Source organism: Felis catus, chromosome B1 (genome assembly GCF_018350175.1).
Source record: "Felis catus isolate Fca126 chromosome B1, F.catus_Fca126_mat1.0, whole genome shotgun sequence".
Lineage (NCBI taxonomy): Eukaryota > Metazoa > Chordata > Mammalia > Carnivora > Felidae > Felis > Felis catus.
This window is the reverse complement of record NC_058371.1, coordinates 112076108-112103442: the sequence shown is the minus strand read 5'-3', so window position 1 is coordinate 112103442 and position 27335 is coordinate 112076108.

The window sequence follows — 27335 nt, the reverse complement described above, 5'->3', positions numbered from 1 at the left end:
TATAGATCCCAGATTTTAAATCTCATCAGTGATCTCATCACAGAGTGATGGTGGCTTGGATTGGGTAGCAGGATTCAAGCATACAGAAAACCAGAAAAGTTTAAGCAGTCTGTAGAAAAATGTGTAACTAGAAGGTATGCATTTCTTTCGCAAGGAAAGATGCAGAGTGAGTTTAGATACTTCAAAATTTCTAAGCCAATATATCATTTGGGTAAGAGAGAACCTAGGCACCTTGGTGGAGAGAAATGAAGTATGTGTGGATATACACTAACTCTGAGTAACTGATGATCAATTTGAATTAAACTTTGCGGGCCCTCAAATACTTAATCAGAGGGTGAGAACAGAATAAGGAATAATGTTTTCTGAGGACAATACTTAGCATGTTCCGTGAACTATGATTTTTGAGGCACATTGACTAGGCATCCCTTCTTCTTCCATCTTTGAGTTAAAGATTCTCTTTAAGTGTTACTATATGCCACGAACTAACATAATTATATATTTGTTATTTCTTATACTCTATTTCTCCCATTAAAATGTAATATCTGTCATAGGTATAGACCTAAGAGAAATGAAAGCATATACAACACAAAAACCTTTCGCAAATATTTATAGTAGCACTTTTCATAACAGATGAAAAGGAGAAATAAGCCAAAGTCTATTTATTGCTTGATGAATGGGTAAACAAATGTAGCATATCCATCTACTAGACTATTACTTGGCAATAAAAAGAGGGAGTACTAATACATGTTACGACATGGTTAAATCTTGAAAATATGCTAAGTGAAAAAAGTCAGTCACAAAAGACTGCAAATTTTATGACTCCATGTCTTACTTTGCTAGAGCTGCCATAAGACAATACCCAAGACTGGCTGGCTTAAACAGAAATTTATTTTCTCAGTTCTGGAGGCTGGAAGTCCAAGATCAAGTCGTTGGCAGGTTTGGTTTCTCCGGAGGTATCTCTCCTTGGCTTGCAGACAGCTACTGTCTCACTATATCCTCACATGACCTTTCCTCTATATGCCCACACCCCCGATATCTCCCTTCTTATGTGGACACCAGTCTTATTGGATTAGGATCCCATCCTATGACCTTATTTTGTCTTAATTATCTCCTTAAAGGCCTTATCTTCAAATACGGTCACATTGGAGGTCAGGGCTTCAGCATATAAATTTGGGGGAACACAATTCTGTTGATTACAATCAATTTATATGAAATGTTCAGAATAGACATTTGCATAGAAACGTAGATTAATGGTTGCCGGGGGCTGGGGAGCGGGGAAAATGGGGAGTGACTGTTAATGGACACTTGGTCTCTCCTGGGGATTATGAAAATGTTCTGGAACAAGGTAGTGGTGATGGCTGTACAAGTTTGTGAGTATACTAAATATTATTTATCTGTGCACTGTCAATAAGTGAATTTTATGGTATGCAAGTTACATTTCAACAAAGCTCTTTGAAATGTAATCTCCACATGGTAAAAGTCGACCTGGAGATAGAAATCATACAGGTTACTTTAACAAAGAGAATTTCGTGAGTATTGAAGAGCTGAAAAGACGAAAAGAAGAGTCTAAGATATTACAGAAGTGGCAAGTGCCACCCCTCAGGCTGGGAACAAAGGGGAGGGGCTGGAATTATTAAAAGTTAGAAGCTTGGAGATGAAATTCAGGTGCACCTGGCTGACGCTAGAGTCTCTAAGGAGGTAGGTGACATATTCTGTGAATGTTAGAAAAGCCGCCAAAGGGAATCCAGTGCTGGTAGTGGAACGGAACTACCTCTGTTGGGAAGAAGATGCATTGCGAGTATCCTGTCAAAAACAGGGAAGCAAACAGAAAGCCAGCAGGAATGAGTGTGTCCTCACCTCCTCCTCTTCCTTCCACCTTCCTTCTAGAGTTCCCTATCAGTAGATCCTAACAGGCAGAAGCTCACTGAAAAGACACGTGGTTTTTACCATCCCAGTTCCAGCCCCAGCATCAGAAAACTGATCATACAAGAGTGGATTTGAAACTCAGAGACAATGGCTGACCTAGTGACGCACAATGTGAGGCTTACCATAGAGAATCCTTATCATATTTGTTAACCCCAGTAATCGTACGGTCAAACGAAGGGTTCATGTTGGAACAATGATGGCCAATTCTTAGTTCACCTCCAATCCAGAACAGTTGGCAATGAAGTTTCCAGTTAGTCTGATGTATTTTCAGAACGCTATCAGACTCTTGAGAGTTCCTTGCTAGGTGGTCAGTACTCTGGGTCCTCCAGAAGCCTTATTACCCTGGCCACCCAGACACTTGCCTATCTGGCTACTTCCTACCTTAGTAGGCTGGGAGATGGTCAGACATGCATGGGAGGCCTGAAAGCTGTAGTCCCTTTATTCTAAAAAGTACTACAAATTAAGCAAAAGATGTGTAAGAGACCTGTTTGTGTTTTCAATAACATAGTCTCATATAACTATATTTTAAACATTGGTAATACAAAGTTCAGAAAGAAGCTGAACTTTTGAGCTCTACTCCATGTTACATCATGTAATTATATGATATAAGCTGGCAGACTTTTGTAAGAAAACATTCACACCGAATGCAGTGTTAAATGGTTTTTGTCGTCATTTTCTGAATTCATATATTTAAAAAAGTTTTTAAATGTTTATTCATTTTTGAAAGACAGAGAGAGACAGAGCATGAGGCGGGGGGAGGGCCAGAGAGAGAAGGAGACACAGAATCCAAAGCAGGCTCCAGGCTCTGAGCTGTCAGCACAGAGCCCGACATGGGGCTCGAACCCATGAACTGTGAGAGATGACTTGAGCTGAAACCCATCCAACTAAGCCACCCAGACACCCCTGCATTCATATTTTTAATGTATCCTTTTTGGAGGAAAAGAGAAAATGTGTCTATCTCCTTTGGGAAAGATGAAATTTCATTCCAATGTTATGTTCTTAATTTTCGGAGTGAAAACACCAAATGCTTTTTTGTTTGTGAAAGGATGGTGAGCATAGATGGTAGTTTTGGTTTTCATTGTTGTTGTTGTTTGTTTATTTTAAGGCTCTTTCGTGGCAACATTAGAAATGGCAACTCTATATCTCTCTTCCTTTTCTTTTCATTGGTCATTTGCAAACATGGCAAAGTCTGCATGTTCTGGTAGCCAAATACCAAGTGACTTATTTGGTCTTCCCTCCCTTAGTTTTTCTCCCACGGTTCCCAAGGGCAGACAGGAAGTACTCCCCTATATTTCTTGAATATCTGTTTGGGCCCTAGAGTCTGTGCATCATACATGATGGAATGTAGCCTCTTTAATTTCAAGTGGCTGGGGCACCTGGACAATATTTTGTGCTGTGGGTTGGTTCACAGGTGCTTTGTTTTTGTTTTTGTTTCTGTTTTAATAATCTCCTGGGCCCACTCATTGTTATCGCTGTCTTTCCAATATTGTCTTCCGACCTCTTCTTTCTCTTTTCTTTGAAGGGCTCCAGGATACGAGGGAAGCAATTCTCCCTCTATCATAGTGGTAGATTCCCACCCCATGTTTTATTTCTGGTGTAATTGAGTCACAATTGCACTTCTAGGAGTCAAAGCTTATTATACTGTAAGTATAGAATATTTATAATTAAAGTTTCCGTTTTCACTTTGAACAATTCTCTTAATATAAAAAGTGATTTTTTTACATTCAAATTCAAAGTTATCAAAATATGACAGCACTATAGTTTACAATAATCTACTCGACTTCACAGTCATTTGACAATCAGATCCATTCGCCAGGACTTCAATCTATTCTTCAAAATATGATTTGGGAACTCTTGTGCTAACAGAGCCAGTTTGAGAATTTTGCATGTAAGATTGAGCTTGGTTTGTGTCTTCTGCTTTCTCATCAGCCCAAATTCTTAAACAGTTGGGGCTGTTGCATGTTGCACTAGTGGACGCTTCTGGGTGATCAGCCAAATGAGGTGTAAGTAAAGCTCCCCCAGTAACTAGTCTGGAGATCACAGGCATGGGAAACCGAGGCTATGGTCTGTAGAATGGAGATTCGGTCATAACATGATAATGAAACACAGTACTTTCAGCCACTGATGTCAGCTGAAAATCCAGTAGCTTCTGGTGACTGAAGCACATATCTGGTCCGCAAACCCCAGAGATAAAGAGAAAATCAGCCCTTTCAGTTAGGGTGGCTGAACCCCTAGACCCCACTGCTTGCCCAGCTATTTTTCACAGTTCCTCACCTCAGAAACTAAGGAAGGTTTGTATTTGATGAATTAAGCTGGTCTGCAAAATTAGCACGAAAGAAGCTGTCAACTTGTATGCATTATTTATCCATTTATTTTTTTAAACACTATATAACAGATTAGATTAAAATATAGTTTCCTTTTCGGGAAGCAACAATTACTATTCAGGTAAAGTAAATGGTTGTTTCTTAAGTGATAATTTCTCTTCTATCCTTTAAGAAAAATGCCCCATTTTGTCGTAGCAGTGGTAAATTTCTGAGGATTTCCCATAGCAAAGAATGCCAAATGGGACAAGATTTGGCTTGCATGTGTGATGCTACTATCTAGCATTTCTCTCTCTTTTTAAGAAAATCTGCTATATTAAGCAACTGATAAAAAAGAGCGCAGTTTACCTTTGTAGACAACAGAGGTATCAGTGGCTTGCCACAATGACTTAGGTATTGCCAATAAAAATAATGCCTTGTTCATTACAGTCATCTCAGCCTTTTAAATGAGATATATCATCCAATACAAAGATGGAATTTGATCAGCCACTGCGAGATCCAATGCTACGTGTTTTTAGAGATTGAAAATATAAGTGCTGTTTGGGGGTTCCTGGTTCATTCAGTCAGTAGAGCATGTGACTCTTGATCTCAGGGTTGTGAGTTCGAAGCCCACACTGGGTATAGAGATTACTAAAAAACTAAATTAAAAAAATTTAAAAAATATACAAAATATAAATGTTATTTGGTATTTGACACATTTATTTTAAGTATTAACCAAGTTTTTGACAAATGAGTTCATGGACTGGATAATCTCTAATAAGGTTTCCAGGCCCTCAATTTTATGTGTTTATGTGGCACCACTAATACCATGTATCTCTGATGTGAAATTGTCCTGTTAGGACTATGACAGTTTTTAAAAGTATGTGATTGCCCCCAGAGAGATCATATCAGTTTTTTTAAAATAAACCACCCAGCAACCAAAATTTACATTTTGTTGGTAAATTTGCAAGGAAGACAATTTGACTTGTTTAGATTATGTCATAATCCCTGTTCTTCCTCATCCACAGCTTATTACAAAACAGAAGTTACAGTCATTTGTATGTGGTGCCAGAATCAGTGAACATGATCGTGCAGGCTAATACTTCTAACCTCTCTGCCAGACTTTGGAAATCGATGTTCATTTCACACTGCACCCCCCTCTCCCCAATACTGCTCCACAAATACCAATGCCAGGAGAGATGACCCCTTTTAATTCCTTAATATAGGCCACAGTTCTCTTTGATTTATAGAGGACTGGTAGTCTATTTATAAAATATGTATCTGCAAGATGCAGTTTATGAGAAACTTGGCTTTGGGGACACATTAATTCTAACTGCAGATGCAACTTTCATGTTTTATAATATAACCCTGACAGCTGTAATTTCAGATTAAAGATTTTTCATTCACATTCCCACCCTGATTGTTCTGCACGGTCCTTATATTACCTTATTGTCGATACCAAGTGTTCACTCTATTGGGAGTCATTTAATAACCAGCTGCCATTTAAAGTGTGGACAGAACATTTGTCTCAGCCAGGCCATCTCAAGTAGAGTTCCCTAGCATACGGAGCTGGGACCTCTTCAAGAAAAACAACAGCTGGCCTTCACTATTGTCCTGACTTTTCCTTTTTTGTGGTGGCTAGTTAAAATAAACATGGACACTCTTGGCGAATTTCTGAATGCATTTGTGAGTTTGTTATTTTAGTAACCAAATCGTCTACTCCATCAGTCCCTCATCCTCAATACTTTATCCTAGCCTGACCCCCATCTCCTTTTTGGGTCAGGCACTCATTCTTTTCTGAGTTCTATAAATGTAAATTCCTCTTAAAGTCACTTGCATTGGACAATAAGAATTGATCAGCGTTGAGACTGTAAGTTAACTGGATACCATGTGCTTCTGGGGAGGCCAGTGTATCTGTACAGATTATGTTTGTGAGTGATGAGACTGTGATTAAAGTAATATTAATTATAATAACAGGGCAACCTTCCAGAAATAAAATTTTAAATCCCAGTTTGTCTATAAAGCCTTTGAGATCTGTGGTTGATGTATGAAAATGCATTCATGATTGGTAATGTTTTTATTTAGTGTCCACCTTTAAATTTCCTTAACTTGACAGCTGGGGATTAACTTCTGCAGCAGGCAGTGGTAAAAGGAAATAAAAAGGAAAAGGAAAGGAAAGCTTTAAAAAATGGACTCTTTCATGGCTAATTAAACTGGAATACAAATCAATCATTGGAAATAAGTGATGAATCTTTTATGACCGTAAGATGACTATACCCTGTAGTGTTCGCTATGCACCGAAATTACAATTCCCATCAGCTTATAGGGTAATCGTTTACCTTAAGCTTTACCTTTATCTGCCATATTGATCTGAAAAATCTCAGGGAAGGAGTGGAAGGGTAGCGGTCTAAGTAAGTGTGGGGACTAAAAGTGTAACAGCTAAGAAACATCGGAACCTCTGCCTTGTAGACTAAGACTTCCTTTTTTGTTTTTTTTCTTCATTGCATTTCGACTATTAGGAAAGTACCTCAGTCCTAATTCCTCAGGCAAACTTGATTATGGTAAACGGGCCGGGAGGAGGTAGCCCTCGAGGAAGCTAAGTGGTGGACTGAGCGACCGATTTTCCAATGATTATGTCACATTGACCTGTTCCCCACTAAGAATGAGGATTTAGATCCATCAGCAAGTTATTTGGAAATGGTTGCAATGTTAGATTCCTATCACAATATTAAAACGTTAAATTCAGGCTGACATTGTTTTCTGAGTATTTTCTACTATTTGAGGTCTAAGCTACTTCTCTGTATAATTTGTTTTCTGGGTGGGCTATAATATTTTTTTTTCCTTGAGTGTCAGGCAAACTTTCACATAATGACAGGGTTTTTCTTCCTATAAATGTCATATGCATATCATGAGGGATCATGTAAGAGTCTAAATTGGCTCTTGATTTTGCACTGAGACGATATGATAGCATACAATATTTCCAAAATAAAAATATTTTGAATCTATATACTTTTCTACCAACGTATATAAATGTCTACAATTTTTGCAAAATGAGGCCCATGGACTTTGCCATAGACACAAGGTAAGATGTGAGGAAGTGACTGAAACCAACAATGGTAATAAAATCCAAAATGTCATTACATCCACTTAGTAAAAGAAAATCGCTGACCTAAATTTCCCCTCTTGCCAATGTGGGATTCACAGACTTGCTCCTACAAGTAAATATTACTTGTCTAGAGAGAGTGCCATAACTAAGTGTTGAACTCTCAACCCTAGGAGACACTAAGGTCTCTGATCCAGCTTGGTGACCTTGTCCACAGGGCTGCCAGGGTTTCTTCTGGCTGTCTTGACACAATTCATCTATTACCACTCCCAGAGTGAAAAAGCATCATCCACATCTTGGCCAAGCTCTCCTGTGTGTCATCATTTGAGGACAGCAATAAAGAATTAGGCCAGCTGCACCCACAAGAAGAGACCGTGGCCTGAAACATGTGCATTTCAAATGCAGCTCTAGATGAATAATAAATTGAGATGTCTCTGCCTTAAATTGGAAAAGAGGTCCCATGACTAATCACGCCTGTAAGTGTGCTAGTATTAGAGTTTGGGAGAGAAAAAAAATGAAGGCATCTTCATTTTCTGCCGCTGCACTATAGTGCTGATCTGTGGATGGAAAAACACAATTGGGAAAGCAGTTGTTTTCAGAAAGGCCACCAATATTTACCTTTGATTTTCCCCCTGTTTTATTAAAAAGAGCAAAATAAAACAAGTAATTATTTAAAAAGGGAAAGCAGAGAGGGTGCAGCACAGCAAAATCCTATGTAAAGGCAGACATACAACATCTAAATGAAATAAAAGATTCGGAAGGGCCAGGCCTTTGCATGCTGGCTGTCTCACTATTTACTATAAACAAAGTATGGAGACCTCTGGAGGCTAATGGAGTTGCTGATTGGTATTTACTCATCCCAACAGGATCTGGTTTCTGATAATCTAGGACTCCTGTGTATTGACGAGTGGAGGCTGCTGGTGAACTAGTAGACCCCACTTAAAGGTAGGGGAGAGGGGCTAGCTGGTGCTTTGTGGCTACGTTGAGCTGAAAGACTGTTTATTTAGAATTCCTCCCATGTCCTCCAGGACCCTAGCAAGGGCTGCAGAAGTCAAATTCCCCAAAGCCCTGTGTATCTTTGTAGAAGTATCTGGTTGGTGAAAGACTAAATAAGAAATCTACAACATTCTTTAAAGGAGCCCAGGGCATTTTATCTGATACTTATACAGTGAATTTTGGTGGAGCATCATTTAAACATAAGCCATTTCAAGCCAAGTATGGATAAGTGCAATTCTTAACATTTGCTCTAATAGTAAATTTTTCAGAATAAAATTAAAGGTAATCCATGCTTTTAATGACACATTAATATTCTTTGCTTTCATGGGTATTTTAGGTTTAAGGTTTTATTTTTCTCCCAGTTTCACTGAGATATAATTGACATATAACACTTTATTGGTTTATACGTATAGTTACAAGGTGTGTAACATAACGAATGGATGTGTATATATATATATATATATATATGTGTGTCTATACAAATCCATATATATATATTTATGTAAATTATGACCACATAAGTTTAGGTAACATCCATTACCTTATATAGTTACAATTGTTTTCTTCTGGTGAAAAATTTTAAGATCTAGTCTCTTAACAACTTTCAAATATACCATCCAGTATTGCTAATTATAGCCACCATGCTGTGTATCATGTCTCCAGAACATATTTATCTTATAACTGAAAATTTGTACCTTTTGATGACCTTCACCCATTTCCCCCATTTTGTATACCCCACCTTTGGCAACCACCAATCCGTTCTGTTTCTATGGGTTTGTTGCTGTTTGTTTGCTTCTTTGTTTTGATTCTACATATAAAACTTTCAAAGTTTTAGGTGTAAGCATATACCAAGGCTATTTTGACAAATTTTCCCACAGCAAATGGAGCCTACTCAGTTATAAGTGAACTCTCATGAAAAAGTGTGTTCTTTGTGATTTCTAACCCAGTGATCTAACAATGGCAGTTGTTTGGGACATATAACCCTGGATGCTTAACCCAACGATTCCAACGTTATGTAGTAACAACTACTGATTATGTGATTTTGATCTTAGAACCATGAAGATAGTGTATGCAATAATGGCCCTGTATAAACTCAGTGACACTGCACTTAAATCATGGTGAGTGATGATGCTTAGCAGCTATTTGATGTTGTCAGAATCATTTCTTTTCTGCCTTCAACTGAATTACCACTATTCTGCCTCTTCACCAAAAGAAATAAGACACTGATTTTCCAGTTATTAAATTAAGCTTTGCTGGGGATCACATTTTGATTAAAATGTAAAATTTGAAAACACACTGATTTGTGGTAATTTGAGGGGCTTTGATGTATGTATTTTAAGTTTGCTGTGGTTTGGAGAAATGTCTCACATTCTTTATTCTTTTGCTATTAGGTCTTTATTGTTTATAATTAAGATCCTTAGTAACATTTATCTTATTTCTATTCCAGAATATCTGTTTTTGAAAACATTATAGATTAGGGGTGCCTGGGTGGCTCAGTCAGTTAAGTATCCAACTCTTAACTGCTCAGGTCATGATATCGCAGTTGTGGGATCCAGCCCTACGTTGGGCTCCGTGTTGACAGTGTGGAGCCTGCTTGGGATTCTCTGTCTCTCTCTCTCTGCCCCTTTCCCCCACTCATGCTCTCTCTCTCTCTCTCTCTCTCTCTCTCTCAAAATAAATAAGTAAACTTAAAAAACTAAAATAAAAACATTGATGATGATATATAAACAATGTGAGAATATAGCAGGTCTTTCAATTTGTTTCTATTCTTCATCCCAGAACAATGTTTTATGACTATCAAATACTTGTATCAGCATTCCCTCTTAGACCACGTTAGTGTTTTTAGCATTGATAGAAGTGGACAAAGGCAAATTAGTCATTTAAAGAAGCAAATTGTCGATTGTATAGGAATATGTAATCTTATATCTATTAATCTATCAAGAAGTGTTTATTGAGTACCTACCATATGCTTAATACAGTGAAAGAACTGGGTAAGGTATAGAACAAAATGGAATATACTCAGTTATCTCAAGAGGATTATAATCACAGGGGACAGACATGACACACAGGAAACACTTAGATAATCCAGAGACGCACATAAGTGTGTGCTGGGATATACAGTAGAGGTGATGAGAAAGATGGGAAATTGGTGATGAGCATGGGCTAAAGAAAGAGACATTGTTTGGAAGAAGTAGAGTTTGAAATAAACGTTAAAGGAAGGCCTAAAATTAAATAGAGACGAGAGACAGGAAAAGTAGAGCATTACACACGGTGTGTGTTCAGGAGCCAGTAAGGGAATTAACCTGAAGAAGGGAGCCAGTTAAGGAAACACATTTGAATAGCAAGAGGGATTGAAATCCAGGGGCAGAATTTTGATTCCATGTGGTAACTGAGAGGGAGCCATTGGTGGCTTTGGGACAGAGAAGGGAAATTCCATAAAATATGCAAAATAATTGGAGAAAGGAAAAGCTAGGGCCAGTGACTAGGAGGGATTAAGCCAGGCTGGGCAAAAGAAAATGACAGAAAATTACTATATTATTTTTCCACTTAAATATGAGTTTTAGGTATGCTGTTGAATATTCATTTTAAAGAATAGTAATTTGTATTTCATGTTTTGCTCTTCTAGAGCTTTTTTTCTGGCAAGGTTTTCTAGTAATTTTCTAAAACTACATTAATATTTTTCTTTTTAAAAGTTTTTGTATTTATGTTATAAGAATGATGTGTATATACTGAAAAGCTTCCATTTTTAGTTTTATTCTAGAAAGAGAGTGTGTTTGGTGGGAGAGGGGCAGAGGGAGAGGGGGAGAGAGAGAGAGAGAGAGAGAGAGAGAGAGAGAGAGAGAGAGACACTACCAAGCAACCTCCATGCTCAGCATGGAGTCTGACCCAGGTCTCGTTTGATCCCATAACCCTGGAATCATGACTTGAGTCAGATGTGCAACTGACTGTGCCACCCAAGTGCCCTCGAAGAGCTTTTTAAAAATGTTAAATCAGCAAAAGAAGTAAATTGAACTCATGGAAAAGTCCACTTTATTTTAAAATTATTACCATTAATATTGTAGCATACAGCTTTTTAGTTACCTCTATACTAATATCTTTGTTGTTGCAAATAGCATTGTTATATATATATATATATATATATGTATATATATATGTATATATATATACATATATATATGTATATATATATTATGTTTGTGTGTATATATATGTATGTGTGTGTGTGTATGTGTGTGTGTATATATATATATATATATATATATATATATATATATAAAAGTCCTCATAAATACAGAGTAAGAAGGGCTTTTCCAAGCTGTAGGAGGTAACATTTGAGCTGGATTTTATTTTTATTTTTTTAAATTTTTTTCCCAACGTTTTTATTTATTTTTGGGACAGAGAGAGACAGAGCATGAACGGGGGAGGGGCAGAGAGAGAGGGAGACACAGAATCGGAAACAGGCTCCAGGCTCTGAGCCATCAGCCCAGAGCCTGACGCGGGGCTTGAACTCACAGACCGCGAGATCGTGACCTGGCTGAAGTCGGACGCTTAACCGACTGCGCCACCCAGGCGCCCCTGAGCTGGATTTTAAATAGGAGCAGGGATTTGCTTTAAAGGAGAGAAATTTCATCAACAGAACCAGAGTTGCCCCATTCATGCTCTAACAATGGGAAATTTTGATTTTGGGGAACACTAGGAAATTTATGTGCCGAGAAATGAGCTAGGGAGTGGTTTGGGGTTAGATAGTGGAAGGTGTGAAGTGTAAGCTAAGGGATTTATACCTGATTCATACAAGATTTTTAAAACAGATTTGGGTAGATTAAAGAGCTCTCCAGTAGAATGATGGAGGTTTACGGATTGAAGTGGAAAGAAGACTGTTTCTATCTAGCAAGGCAATTTTCCAGGCCCTATTGGGTGGGGTGGGTGATCATGGGGTGATGGAAAGATACAAACTGTCAGGGTAGAAAATTCTGGGAGATACTGGGTTTAGCTCATTACGGTTCTTCACAGAATACCCCAAGTCCCCGCTGATGTTACTGTCTACTTGGCACTGTACTTTTGCACCTTCTTTCCATTCCCATCAGTAATAACCACTCACATTATAGGATCAGTGAACAATCACACCTTCAAGAAATGTGTCATTGCCATGAAGCTCCTAGGTAAGCATACTTTTTCTCCTACTTAAGGGGGAAGAAACAATGTCTTTATATTAAAATAAGCCCCACATTTAAAGGAGAAACTTTTGGTAAATGTAGCTTCCCATTTTGTTTTCTCTGGAAAGACTGGAGCCAAAGACAAAATTAGCAATGACAACAAAGGCCGTGGTGGAACAGAGTAAAGAACTCCTGGATTTGCAATCAGTAATAATGGAAAATCCAAGATTGTCTTTGAAATTTAGACTAGAATTATTAGATAGGATTAATATTCTCTTGGCAAGATGTTCAGTGCTTCTGAAATCATATAGCAAGCTGAATGAAGGAAAAAATAAAACATAAAAATGGAATAAATTGGGGCGCCTGGGTGGCTCAGTTGGTTAAAGCATCTTACTTTTGATTTCGGCTCAGGTCATGATCTCATGGTTCATGGGATCGAGCCCCTCTTTGGGCTCTGCACTGACAGCATGGAACCTGCTTGGGATTCTCTCTCTCCCTCTCTCTCTGCCCCTCCCGTGCTTGCACTCTCTCTTTCTCAAAATAAATAAATATTTAAAAAAATTAAAAACGAAACTGGAACAACTGAAGAACAAATTGTTATATTAGTAAAAGTCTAAAATAGTTTATTTTTATAAAATTGACATATGCTTGCATTGCATATTATTTTAATAATCAGATTTATTCACCATCAAGCATTTGTATCAAGCATTAAATCCCTCTGGTAGCCTAAAGACAATAAGAAAAAAAAATAAGCTTTTCTATGCTGGTATTTTTTATCTTGTGACAAGAAGTGGTCATTTCCTGTCCAAGTTTATTTTTTTTATTTTATAACATAAACATTAATTGTTATTGGGTATTCATCATTATGCCATGCAGGTGCAAAGTATTTTATGGGGCCTTATCTTGTTTACACTTAGCTATGGAACTTTTTTTGAGGAATGCTTTGTCTTCGCTGTTATTGCTGTTAGCAATAGAGTATAAAAATGAAGAGTTATGGCATGGATGGTCCTGAAATCTTATTTTGACGTGGACATTCACTTGTGTTTAATTAACCTTTCTATATCTGGATGCAAAGGTTATCACAATTTCTACTGACACCTAAGAGATGTATTCAGAATGATGTTTAAAACTTTCCTGTGGACTTAGATTATCATTACTATTGTTTCTGTGATTATAATGGCACTGTTTTTGTCTTAGTAACGAAGAAGTTTGAAATATGTGATTCCTTTGGCAATATAAATGGACAACAGAGCACAAATTATGTGATGCATTTGGCTCTTGGAAGCAAGGTTTTACCCAAACTTAAATAAATACTTTTGTGTCTGATCAAGGCAGTGATTAAAATCATCTTTCTCTGCCTCCTTCAGCTGAGTTTTATTTCCCATGGAAGTTTTCCCTCTTCCCTGCAGAAAATTTGGCTGTAAATGATGTGTGTGCAAATGTCCACAGGTGTTGCGCCTATAGCATGTCAGTCATGCAAATGAACAGCACAGGAGCTTAGTAAACTATACATGCATCTGCAAATAATTGCCCATGGTTACTGAAATTGGGCCAGAAGGTTTTTGTTGTTGTTGTTAGCCCCCTTGTATGTGCTCTTGTTCCAGATGTAGTTTCTATGTTGCACTTACAATTTCTAAAGGTATAGATGTCCTTAAGGCCACAGTTCCCTTGCAGAATGTCATGTAACCCAGCCCCTGAAAACCATAACATAAAGCCTCCATAGAATTACATTTTATATATGCTATAATACATAAGAAAAAAGCCTGAGGAGAAATGCTTGCATCTTCTGCAAAATCGAAATTTAAGACACAATCCAGTCGGTACTTCAACTCCCCCTGAGAAAAGACCTACATGATAAAATTTCTGTGAGAACTTGGCAGCCACAGAAAAACAGTTTGCTTTGAAAAGAAAAAAAAATAGTAACAACTATGTTTCATTTCATTGACCAATGGAAAGTAGATAATTCATTTTTCTAAGACCTTTGGCTTGATCTAACAATCAGCTTATTGTAGTGTGGAGAGGTTAGATATGAGGTGTGTGTGTGTGTGTGTGTGTGTGTGTGTGTGTGTGTGTGTGTTTTAATCCTTCGGTTAAAGTCAGTATAGAATGATACAACTACATAATTGAATAACGCGTTCATTAAGAAGAATGACAGTAACGTGATTTCGTGGGAACTAAAGTACTCATATTTCTATCCAAAAGCTTAATCAGAATTATTAAAGATGGTATGCTCATTGTCCTCATCCCCATTCTCAGTGTTATTTTCTTACTCCAGGTCTGAATTTTTTTCTTATATTCCACCTTGTCTCCTTCATTCCATTCTTGTTCCCTTTAAAGCCATCCAAAATATTAACAGAGTTTCTTTATAATGAAAATCTTAGCACCTCTCTCACTTGCTTTTGAGCCATAAATAGCTCCCCAAGGATGCTTCATAAAATAAAGTGTTGTGGGATGATTTGTGACTTGTAACAAAAAAAAAGCATTCTCTATTTAAATATCTTGGAAAGTTTATTGGAGTTAAATGGATTTCTTCACTGCAAGACTACTCAGAGCCTTTAGTATTTCAAGATTCACTGGGAAGCTACTAAGAGAGCTATAGGATAATATGCATAATATTCTAGCCACAGGTATCTACAGATCTATTTTTTTGTGGTAGTCTCAACCTACTTTGCCAGCCTCATCTTAGCCCACATTAATGCTGGAGTTATGCTGGAGTCATTTGTATTCCTGGGCCATATCATGTGCTTCTCATATCTCTGTGAGTTTACGCTCTTCCTTCTGCCTATTAACACTTCCTCTTTTCTCTGTATAAAATGCATAGTCATTCTTCAGAGTCCAGTTCAGATTTTGTCATTTCTATGAAAGCTCTAAGGCATCCTTCCTCACGGAGCAATTTAACATTTTCTTCAAAGTCAATTATCGAACTTTTCACTGTAGGTTATTTATTTATTTTCTCACACAAATCTTTTATATTAATAGAAAAATCACACTAATGATTTAGACTTCCAATTAAATTTAAAGGTGAGTATGGAAGGTTACTATAGACGGTCCTGTACTCAGGAAACCATAATTACAAGATTTCATGTCATTGAATACTCTCTTCCCCTTGAATACGCGCTGGCTCTGTCACTTGGTTTTGATTGCTAGACATTTGTGGAAAAGACCCTGCATGACTTCTGAGGCTAGGTCATAAGAAGTCTTGCAATTTCAAAGTGACCTCATGTAATGCTCATTCTGAGGGAAGCTGGCCACCACGTAAGAAGGTTGACTTCCCAGAGATCACTGTGCTCTGTAGAAGCCCACACTGGTTATATGGAGAGATAAGAGGCTGAGAGAGAGATGCCCAGCCAGTACCCTGCTATCCCAGACATTCCAGATAAGGTACTTGCCCCATGAGAGAACTTATCTTGTGTATCTAGCCCAACCACTATCTGACTTCAACTGAAAATCTGTATGACAATTGTCTAGCTGGGTCCAGTCAACTTGGAAGGGGGTGATGTTCACACACACGCACACAAACACACATACACACGCAAACACACAAACACACAACAATTACTTTTGGACCAGCTGGAAATGGAAGCTGAAAGGACCTTAAGGATACGATGAGTAAAGTTTATGTTAAAAATGTTAACTGACTTCTTTCAGTTGTGCATGTTAAAGTTGGACACAAGAAATATGGATAAAAGAAGGAAAAAACTGTCAAATGTTCAGGTAACAGCTAGCAGAAGTATTTCTTGTGGTGTTACTTGTTAGATTCAAAAACAAAGATGTTTGTCGTTTCCAACTTCTCCATTCAGCAAAAGACCCTCAAAAGAAGAAATGGCTCCGAGCTAAGCATAAAAACCAGGGTGCTACGGGGGACACATTGTCTCTGGGTAAATATGTTAACATTCTTTGGTGAGACCTCAAAATATTTATAACATGCTTATAAATCCTCTCAGGTAGACCATGGGTTGGCAAGCTTTTTTTTTTTTTTTCTGTAAAGGGCCAAATGGTAACTATTAGAGGTTTTGCAGACTACATCAAGTCTGTGTCCTATATCCTTTGTTCATTTGTTGATTGTGGCGTAATACACATAACAGAAAGTTACCATTAGTGACATTTAACCCACAGTGTTGTGTGACCATCATCACTGTCTAGTTACAGACATTTTTGTCATTCTAAAAGGAAAAGCCACACTCATTAGGCAGCCACTTAATCGTCCCTACTCCTCCCTGTCTCTGACAACCACTTTCTGACTGACTTTCTGACTCTGTGGATTTTCCTTTTCTGAATACTTTACGTAAATGGAATCACACAACAGGTGGTCTTTTGTGTCTGCCACCTTTGGCCGAATATAATGCTTTCCAGGATTATCTCCGTTAAACCATATAGCAGCATTTCATTCCCTTTTATGGCCAAATAGTAAATATTCCAATGTGTGGAAATACCACGTTTTGTTTATTCGTTCATCAACTCATGGATGTTTGGGTTGTTTCACCTTTTGGCTGTTGCGAATCATGCTGATGTAAGCAGTCATGTGTATTGTCTCTCTTGGTTTCAGTTCTTTTGGACAGACACCGGAGAGGAGTATTGTTGAGTCCTATGGCAATTCTGTTTAATTTACTGAAGGGCTACTACATGGTTCCCCGCAGTGGCTGCACCGTTTTACATTCATATCAGCAATGATGAGTTTTCTAATTTCTCCAAGTTTTTGCCGGCACTCGTTATTTTCTGATTTAATATTTTAAGTTTTTGAATTATAGCCATCCTAAAGGGTGTGTATCTCCTTTTGGTTTCGACTTTTCATTTCCTTGATGACTAATGATGCTGAGCTTATTTTCATGTGCTTGTGGCCACTTGTAGGTCTTCTTTAGGAAAATGTGTTAGTCACGTCTTTTATTCATTTTAAATTAGGTTGTTTGTGGTTTTTGTTGAGTTGTCAGAATTCTTTATGTATTTTGGACATTAAACTCTTATCAGATACATAATTCGACAATGTTTTCTCACATTCTGTGTTCTTAAAATTTTAATCCAGGAGAGTTAATATGCAGTGCTATATTAGTTTCAGGTGTGCAGTACAGTGATTCAAAAATTCTATACATTATTCAGTGTTTATCATGATAATTGTACTCTCTTTTTAATTAATTATTTTTGAGAGAGAGAGTGAGAGGGAGCAAGCAGGGGAGGGGCAGGGAGAGAGGGAGAGAGAATCCCAAGGAGGCTCCATGCTGTCAGCACAGAGCCTGACATGGTGCTTGAACCCATGAATGGAATCGTGAGACTGTGACTTGAGCTGAAACCAAGAGTCAGACACCTAACTGACTGAGCCACGGAGGTGCCCGGTGTACTCTTAATCCTCTTCACCTGTTTTACCCATCCCTCTGCCCACCTCCCCTCGGGCAACCATCAGTGTGTTCTCTATAATTAAGAGCCTTTTTTCCAGGGCGCCTGGGTGGCTCAGTCGGTTAAGCGTCCCACTTCAGCTCAGGTCATGATATCACAGTCTGAGTTCGAGCTCTGCGTCAGGCTCTGTGCTGACAGCTTGGAGCCTGGAGCCTGCTTCGGATTCTGTGTCTCCTTCTCTCTGACCCTCCCCCGTTCATGCTCTGTCTCAAAAATAAATAAACGTTAAAAAAAGAGTCTTTTTTCCTTTGTCTTTTTTCTTTGTTTGCTTTGCTTCTTAAATTCCACATATGAATGAAATCATATGGTATTTGTCTTTTTCTGACTGACTTAGGTCACTTAGCATTATATTCTCTGCATCCGTCTTTGTTGTTGCAAATGGCCAGATTTCATTATTTTGTATGGCTGAACAATAGTCCAGTGTGTGTGTGTGTGTGTGTGTGTGTGTGTGTGTACATAACACATCTTCTTTATTCATTCATCTATTGAGGGACAACACTTGGGCTCCTTCCACACCTTGGCTGTTGTAAATAATGCTACCATAAACAACATGGGGGTGTATATATCTTTTTGAATTAGTGTTTTGTATTCTTCGGGTAAATGCCCAGCAGTGGAGTTATTGTATCACAAGGTTTTTCTATTTTTAATTTTTTAGGAATCTCCATCCTGTTTTCCACAGTGTCTGCACCAGTTTGCATTCCCACCAACAATGCAGGAGCCTTCCTTTTTTTCTCCACATCCTCACCAACACTTCTTGTTTCTTTTTTCTGTGGGCTTATTTTCATTCTATTGATAGTGTGCTTTGCTGCACAAACATTGTAAATTTTAATGAAGTCAGATTTATCTATTTTTCTTTTGTTGCTTGTCTTTTTAGTATCATGTCTAAGAAACCGTTATCAAATCCAGGGTCTGTAGATTTCTGTCATTGTATTTTTGAAATAATTTTATTATTTCAGCCCTTATTTTATGTTTTGGATCTATTCTGACTTAATGTTCATTATAGAATGGGGTAGGAATCTAACTTCATTCTTTTTTATGTGGCTGTGAGTTGTCTCAGCACCATTTATTAAAGAGATTATTCTTTCTCCATTAAATGGTGCTAGAATCCTTATTGCAAATCATGGATGAAAGACGTATGAGTTCTTTTTCTGGACTCACAATTCTACATGTCTATCTATTGATTGATATGTCTATCCTTACATCAGTACCATGCTGCTTTGATTGCTATAGGTTTATAGTAAGTTTGGAATTGGTGTTAGTGTGATGGTTAATTTTATATATCAACTTGGCTAGACCAAAGAATGCCTGGATATCTGAATAACCATTATTCCTGAGTGTGTCTATGAGGTGTTTCTGGAAGAGGTTAACATTTGAATTGGTAGACTAAATAAAGCAGACTGCTCTCCCCACTGTGGGTGGGTATTATGCAATCCACTGAGGATCTGAAAAGAAAAAGGCAGAGGAAGAGAGAATTCTCTTTGTCTGCATGAATTTTTTATCTGGGGCAGTTGTCTTCTTAGACCTCAGATATTGACACTCCTGGGTTTCAGGACCTTGAACTTATACCAAAGGTATACGTTCCTCACACTAGCCCTCCTGGGTCTTCAGCTTGCAGATGGCAGGTCGATGAAGAGGGCTTCTTGATGGTTTTATCCCTTAGTCACATTTATCTTAGGAGCCACCTCTATTGATATAAAACAGCAAATAGAGGTTTTGGCCCCCTTTAGCTAAGCTCAACATGTAGTCACTCACAAATCTAAAAGTTGGGCCTCTAAAACAGAATGGCCCTTGATGTCCTGCTGCAGCTCCGGGAGGAACCTATGTTTTATTAAAACAGTGTTATGTGTATTCGCTAGATTACTACAAAATGTGACAGAGTTACTAGAAGACATGAATACTCAAATTGGTGTTTTAAATGATCCCTCTCTATCCTTTAATGATTAGCTAAACTCCTGGACTGGAGGAAGATTTGGGTCAGTTATCAAAGGTCTTTTATTTGGGCTTCTCTTTATAATAATGATAATAATAATAACAATAATAATAATAGAAATAATCTTATTTTGTTGTCTCTTCGAATGTCTCTCCTCCTGGTGTCAAGGTTCCTTCACTGCCATAACTTCAAGCCAACAGATGATCCTTTCTGCTCAGGGAGATTCATATGTGTTGTATAGCTTGGATTCAGCTGCCTCTGCCATTCGTAATCCCTACATATAAATTCCCAACTAACCAATGTCGACCCATAGGTAGGGACATGTCTACGCCCCTCATTCAGTAGGAAGAAGCTACTTAAGAGAAGACCTCTGCCCAAATGCCAAAGATCTGTCATTGTCAAACTACCAGGGAGTGGATATAGAGGCTGCTTTTAGGCAACAGGCTTGAGCAGTGAAAAGTCGATCAAGGCAAAAGGACCACAGCGACCGCCAACCTGAATGCAAACAGACAATGCAAACAGGCTCATTGAGCAACCCATCCCAAAATAGCCATAGGCCCAAGCTGACCCATTACAACACAGTTCCCAAAATTATCAACTAGGGGGAAATTTCATAAATTCCCATATTCCCTCACTCTGCCCTCTAACTGTGGCCCGTCATCACTGCCTCATCACAGTCTCTCCCTTTCCTGCCTGCTGCTCCCTATGGTGTATTCAGTATACTTTTATCTCCTCTATTCTGACTTGAGTGAATTCTTTCACCGCCCACTCAGCTGGCCTCCACCCAATTGGGTTTCCCCACATTTAGTGGCCTCCCCCGTCCAATGGGGAGACCCCACAGTTCCATTTATTTAACTTCTTTAATTTCGTCAGCAATGTTTTGTAGTTTTCAATGTTTCACTGTTTTTTGTTTACTTGGTTTGTTTGGTTTTTACAATCCTTTCAAAATTTTAGAAATATTATTAGCTTGTAGGCCTAACCAAAACAAGCTGTGGGTTGGATTTGGTCTGTGGGCCATAGTTTGCTGCATTGTGGTAGAAAAAACAGCTTCTAAGAATCTTAATGACATGCCTCTTAAACCTCTATGGTAGAAAATTAGGTTTCTAAGAATCTCAAGTATGTTTCCTCATTGTACCTTGACTCTCAGCCCAAGGAATAAAAGAACATCTTGAAGAGATTTTTGGTTTTTTATATTTATCTTTAAGATTATAGTATAATTTTATACACAGGGAGCCCATAGTGTTTTTGAAGGAATAATAATTGTTTGGACTAAAAGGAATGGATGCAGTTCCAAACAAAAGAGGCTTTGTGGTCCCAATTCTTTCTTTTTTATTTAAAAAAAATTTTTTTTCAACGTTTATTTATTTATTTTTTTGGGACAGAGAGAGACAGAGCATGAACGGGGGAGGGGCAGAGAGAGAGGGAGACACAGAATTGGAAACAGGCTCCAGGCTCCGAGCCATCAGCCCAGAGCCTGACGCGGGGCTCGAACTCACGGACCGCGAGATCGTGACCTGGCTGAAGTCAGACGCTTAACTGACTGTGCCACCCAGGCGCCCCATGGGGTCCCAATTCTTATAAGCAGGAAGCAGGCATAAAAAGTTCGTAGCAAACATGGGCCTTTGCTTGTCAAAATGAAGGCTACCTGAGACAGTAGAACCAAAAGTCCAAAGAGTGGCATTAAAACCAGTGAGAACCATCATAAGGTTTAGAGGGGAGGTTCTGATCAGAGAACTGGCAACATTTGCTCAACTGTATTTCAGAATTGCTATAGACCAGTTACTGTTTTATGCCTACCATTCTCCCACACCTTTTTTAATGAGCACCAATTGCATCTCCACGGGACTATGTGTCTCCATTGTATGTTTGGTATGTCAGGAGGTGAAACAGATCATTTGTCCTTTTAGTTTGCAGGTCTTCATATTGAGAGAAGTACACGTAAGGACCCTCACTGATATGTGAATCTGATTTAGATGAAATGATCTTAGACTTTAAGCCTGATTCTATATTAGGAGGAGACTGTCCGTGGTCTTGTGAGGAGTGTGTGCATTTTGGAAGAATGTGAATGATTGTTGAGAAGGGTGGGAAGAATGTGAATGATTTGTTGTCAGAGAGATGAAAGATAGCAGCGAATTCTTTGTCACACTCCCCATCAAGAATCACTCTTCCTGCCCATGAAACCTGGGCTGACCATAGGAATGGTAGTGGAGTGATCTAACCCCATTTCAGTCCAAACCCTTAAGAAGGCCTAGAAGTTTCAGCTTTTATACTGTGGGACAACAAATGGACCTTCATGTGAATAGAGAAACCACATGGAGAAGATGGCTTGACAATGTAGACAAAAGAGAGGCTCCATTGTTTTAGTGTCTGGCACCTCAGGGAAGCATCTCCAGTGACTCTGATCAGACTGCAATTACATGAGAGACCCCAGAGAGGTCAGCAGAAAAAAACCACCAAGTTGGGCCTAATCTACAGAACCATGAGAGATTATAAAGTAAGTTTTGCTTTAAGTCATTAAGTTTGGGTTACACTGTTATGCAATGATAGAGCATCACAAAAATTGAAAACACTTCTAGGCCTAAATAGGTAAGCAAAATGAATGCAGCTACATAAGTAACATGAATGAAGCTACTAATTCTGGAAGAATGACTATGTGCAATGCAGATATTAAAACAAAGACATATAGGAATAATTTCACACACATTACCATCTATACCAGATAACTAGAAGCAGATAAAGAGCAGATGTCTCCGTGAGGCTCATATAACAACAGCTGTTTCTCTCATCCATATATTGCAGAACCCATAAGAGACTGGAATACTTCTGGATGAACCAAAGGAAGGCTCTTGACCATTAAGGAAAAATTTCTCCTGAAGTTAACAATGAGACTAAAAATAGCTATTCTGTTGAAGAATATAAAAGAGCACCAAAGCGTCAAGAGGGAGATGGGTATATCGGGTAACATGTCTTTCATATCTAATACTTTCGTGTCTTAGAAGCTCAGCAGAAGAATGTATTCTGCCATAGACTTAGCCCAAAATGTTCCCCGTGGCATTAGCCAGAGTAAAACAAGACATACAACTCTTCCGATACATCCGTTATTATCTGTTGGATTGTGAATCAGATGGTGGTGATGCTGAGTCTCTCACCACTTGCCTTGGTAGGTCTATGGTGATGCCATCCCTGGCTCAGAAGTTTCTCTGTTTCGTGATCATGGAAAACCGCTAAATGCTTAATCGGCTTTTGCATACAGGCATCGCTGAGAGATATGGCAAAAGTAACGCCAGCCCAGTGAATAGCAGACTTGAGCTGACATTTGAAATGAGCAGCGGAAGGAGAAAGAGAAAAATGATCCAAGGGGCTCCCGGAGAGTGTGCGGCTCTTGATTTCAAGGTCGTGAGTTCGAGCCCCATGTTGGGTAGAGAGATTACTTAAACAAACTTAAAAAAAATCGATCCAAGACTTACCTTGGCATTTTAACATAATTGTGTATAGATGCTTATGAGCTACTCAAGAACAGTTCCATCTTAGTCAATTCTGGGTCCCTGATATACATTATCAAGAAGTGCCAAATGATCTTATTAAATTAGTTTAGATGAGAAGCAGTATATTATAGTGGTTAAAAGCTTAAAAGTATAGACTCTGGAATCAGACTGCCTGTGTTCAAATGCCTGCTCTACAAGTGCCAGCTCTGTGGTCTTGGACAAGTTACTTAACATTTCCACGCCTTTAATTTCTTCTCCTATAAAATGAGAATTATGCATGTATCTCCTGAGGTTTTTGTGAGAATTAAATGAATTAATGTATGCAAAATGCTTAGAAAACTGGTTGGCTCAGAAGAGAAGTTGAATTACTTTTTTTTTCCAAGTTCACACAGCTAGTAGGTGACACATCCAGGATATGTTACTAGGTTGTCTAATTTTAAAATAGATTCTCTTAACCTGTATATCTTCTCATATGCTATAGTAAATAATTTAGAAGTACAAGAGAATGACTCACCTTGCTGGATAGTCAGGAGAGCTTTGCAGAGAAAGCAATGTTAAAAATTACCAAGGGGAGGGGCGCCTGGGTGGCGCAGTCGGTTGAGCGTCCGACTTCGGCGACTTCGGCGACTTCGGCCAGGTCACGATCTCACCGTCGGTGAGTTCGAGCCCCGCGTCAGGCTCTGGGCTGATGGCTCAGAGCCTGGAGCCTGTTTCCGATTCTGTGTCTCCCTCTCTCTCTGCCCCTCCCCCGTTCATGCTCTGTCTCTCTCTGTCCCAAAAATAAATAAACGTTGAAACAATTACCAAGGGGATCTGAAGAAAAACGTTTCTCTTCAATGTTTTCTAACTTTTAGGACAGTTGCTCTCAATGCCCCAAGATGCTTTTGTGAGTAGGAGGGGCAAAAAATAGTATAATACTTATGTAATTCTTCATGTTAAAAGAAGTTCAGCTTTACTCAAGTCTTTAAATTCAATTTTACAAATCTTATGATTCTGTTTTAAAATCCATTTTTTTGTAAGAGTAGAAATTTATCTTTCAGAGGGTCCTTTGATCAAAATTTTATTAATTCAAGTTGAAAGTACTGAATTCGCCTTTTAAAATCAGTCCTGGGTTGCCTGGGTGGCTCAGTCGGTTGAACGTCTGACTTCGGCTCAGGTCATGATCTCGCAGTCTGTGGGTTCTAACCGGGCATCAGGCTCTGTGCTGACGGCTCAGAGCCTGGAGCCTGATTCCAATTCTGTGTCTCCCTCTCTCTCTGCCCCTCCCTTACTCATGCTCTGTCTCTCTCTGTCAAAAATAAATAAACATTAAAGTAAAATAAAATAAAATCGGTCCTGTTTTAAAATGTTTTTAATTAAATTACCTTAAATATTTTCAACCACATCTATATATTTAAATATCCAATCTTTTAAAATACTTAAATACCTGACTGATAAATTTATTACTTTACCAAGGAAAAGTTTTCAAAATGCTTAAATGGAATTCTAATAAATAAATCTTAAAGACCTTTGCTTTTGAAAATAGGATTTTTTACCTTTGTTTTGTAAAATGTAGACTCTTATGTATATTGATTAGGAAATTGATTCTTCTATTTATTGATTTTTGGGGGGTGTATATCAAATTAGCATGAGTTCCAAAGACAGACTACTAATTTTTAAAATATTGAAATGTAATTAAACACTTAAAAACCCATCTGTATTGCAGGTTTTTACTTTTGGCTCATATAGAACGTACTTAGGTATTGTTGGGAGGTCATCATTAAGAAAATCACTTCCATTGAGTTTGCTCAGGTCTTTTCAAAGGTGTTGATACTTCACTTTTGGACAAATAACTTCCACTTTGGGATAAATAACTTCCACTTGAGATAAAACATCTTAAACTTCGGGCGCCTGGGTGGCGCAGTCGGTTAAGCCTCCGACTTCAGCCAGGTCACGATCTCGCGGTCCGTGAGTTTGAGCCCGTGTCGGGCTCTGGGCTGATGGCTCAGAGCCTGGAGCCTGTTTCCGATTCTGTGTCTCCCTCTCTCTCTTCCCCTCCCCCGTTCATGCTCTGTCTCTCTCTGTCCCAAAAATAAATAAACGTTGAAAAAAATTAAAAAACAAAACAAAACAAAACATCTTAAACTCTATTGTAGTTTAAATTTCCTGGATTTTCATTAAATTCATATATGTCTTCCTAGATTTTTTCATAGCACCATTTTAATTGTTCCTCCTCACACAGGCTGCTAAGGAAGCTGTGCTCCAAAATGAAGAGATTCGAGGGCTATGCCGCCATTTTTATTTATACCATGTTAGAATATTTTTCTGTACATTTATGTGCACACAAACTTCTTCAGCTAGTCGTAGGAAATAAAAAGTGGAAGGGCAGAGATGAATCGAATCAAGACTATTTTTACTATCTGTAGAATAAAATAAAAGGCTGAAAACGAGTCATTAGTTTGAATAATTTTGGAATGCCAAACTTCAAATAATTAAAAATTAATTCATGGGGGCGCCTGGGTGGCGCAGTCGGTTAAGCGTCCGACTTCAGCCAGGTCACGATCTCGCGGTCCGTGGGTTCGAGCCCCGCGTCAGGCTCTGGGCTGACGGCTCAGAGCCTGGAGCCTGTTTCCGATTCTGTGTCTCCCTCTCTCTCTGCCCCTCCCCCATTCATGCTCTGTCTCTCTCTGTCCCAAAACTAAATAAACGTTGAAAAAAAAATTAAAAAAAAAATTAATTCATGAACTCTAAGAAGTGAACAGCAAAAGTAAGACACCGAGGAAAAAAATAGGCTGTTTATGGTAGAAGCAAAATACACAAACACATTTCTGTGATCATTTTGCTAATGGAACTCTTCTGAACCAAGACAATGGTACACAGTAAAATCTCTTGATTGCCTGTAACTTTATTCTCTTTAAAGAAAGGAGGCAGATCTTTGGCATTGACAAAGGAAGGACAGAGTTATATTTACAATACCAGAAAATAGCTTGAAATCCAACAGTTACTAGACAGATGCAGGGCATTGAGCTACCTTACTTTAACGAGGGGACCTGTGCATCTTTTTACATCTTTGAGAGAATGTACTCTTACAGTTTCTTTATATTTTTATCCTCTTATTGTTCACTCATGGAATCACTGTATTATCTGTTCAGTATTTTGTTTTCACGATACTGTAGTTCATGTTTACCAGTAATTTGGTAACATTTCTTCTTTCTCCCAAGTAAGACAGGTGCTGAAGAGGGTTTACTTTGGGTGAGGTAAATTACATGTGGATTCCCTCATGGGTTAGAGCAACCCTGCTCAGGACCTACTACTTCTGGGTTATGCTGGATGCCTGACCTTTCTGGGAATTTCCTCTGTGAGTCAGTGTGTGTGTGGGGAGTGGGGCACATATCCTTCTTCGTTTTGTTTTGTCTTCTTTCTGAACTCATTTCATAGATTCTGAAACTCTGATCTGATTCTTTCCCAGAGAAGCTCTGACCTTATCTAAATTGGAGAAAAAAAGGAATTTTCTATGTTTTGAGCCCAGAGAACTCAATGTGTGAACACATTTAGTTAGATTGTCCTAACCCTTGCTTTATAAAGACCCTGACTTTGGGCAGTAAAGATGGAAAAGGCATATTAGACAGCAAAGTCTATGAGAGCAAGTACTCTGCTTTTTCATCATTGTCTTTCCCACAGTCCTGTAAATATTATCACATATAGTAGGTTTCAATACATATTTGTCAAATGGCTAAGAAATAAAAGAGGAAAATTAAACCATATTATACCTCTGATTTTTATTGTTTTAGTTCATGTTTTTAAAGCTGAAGTCTTAATGTATGAAAAAAATTGGCGCATATATTGTTTATAAATATAACATAATGTATATGGAAAATATAATATAATACATGCTGTTTTGCTTATATTTTACATTGATTTGTAGTTGTTTATTTGCATATTAATATTAAAATCATGAAAATATAATGTAGAATGACTGTTATAAAAATTGGAAACCAGGAATTCCAAGAGCTAAACATTTTACAAATATTCTTTAACTGTGTTTTGAATATTTATTAATTCTAAATTTAAGTT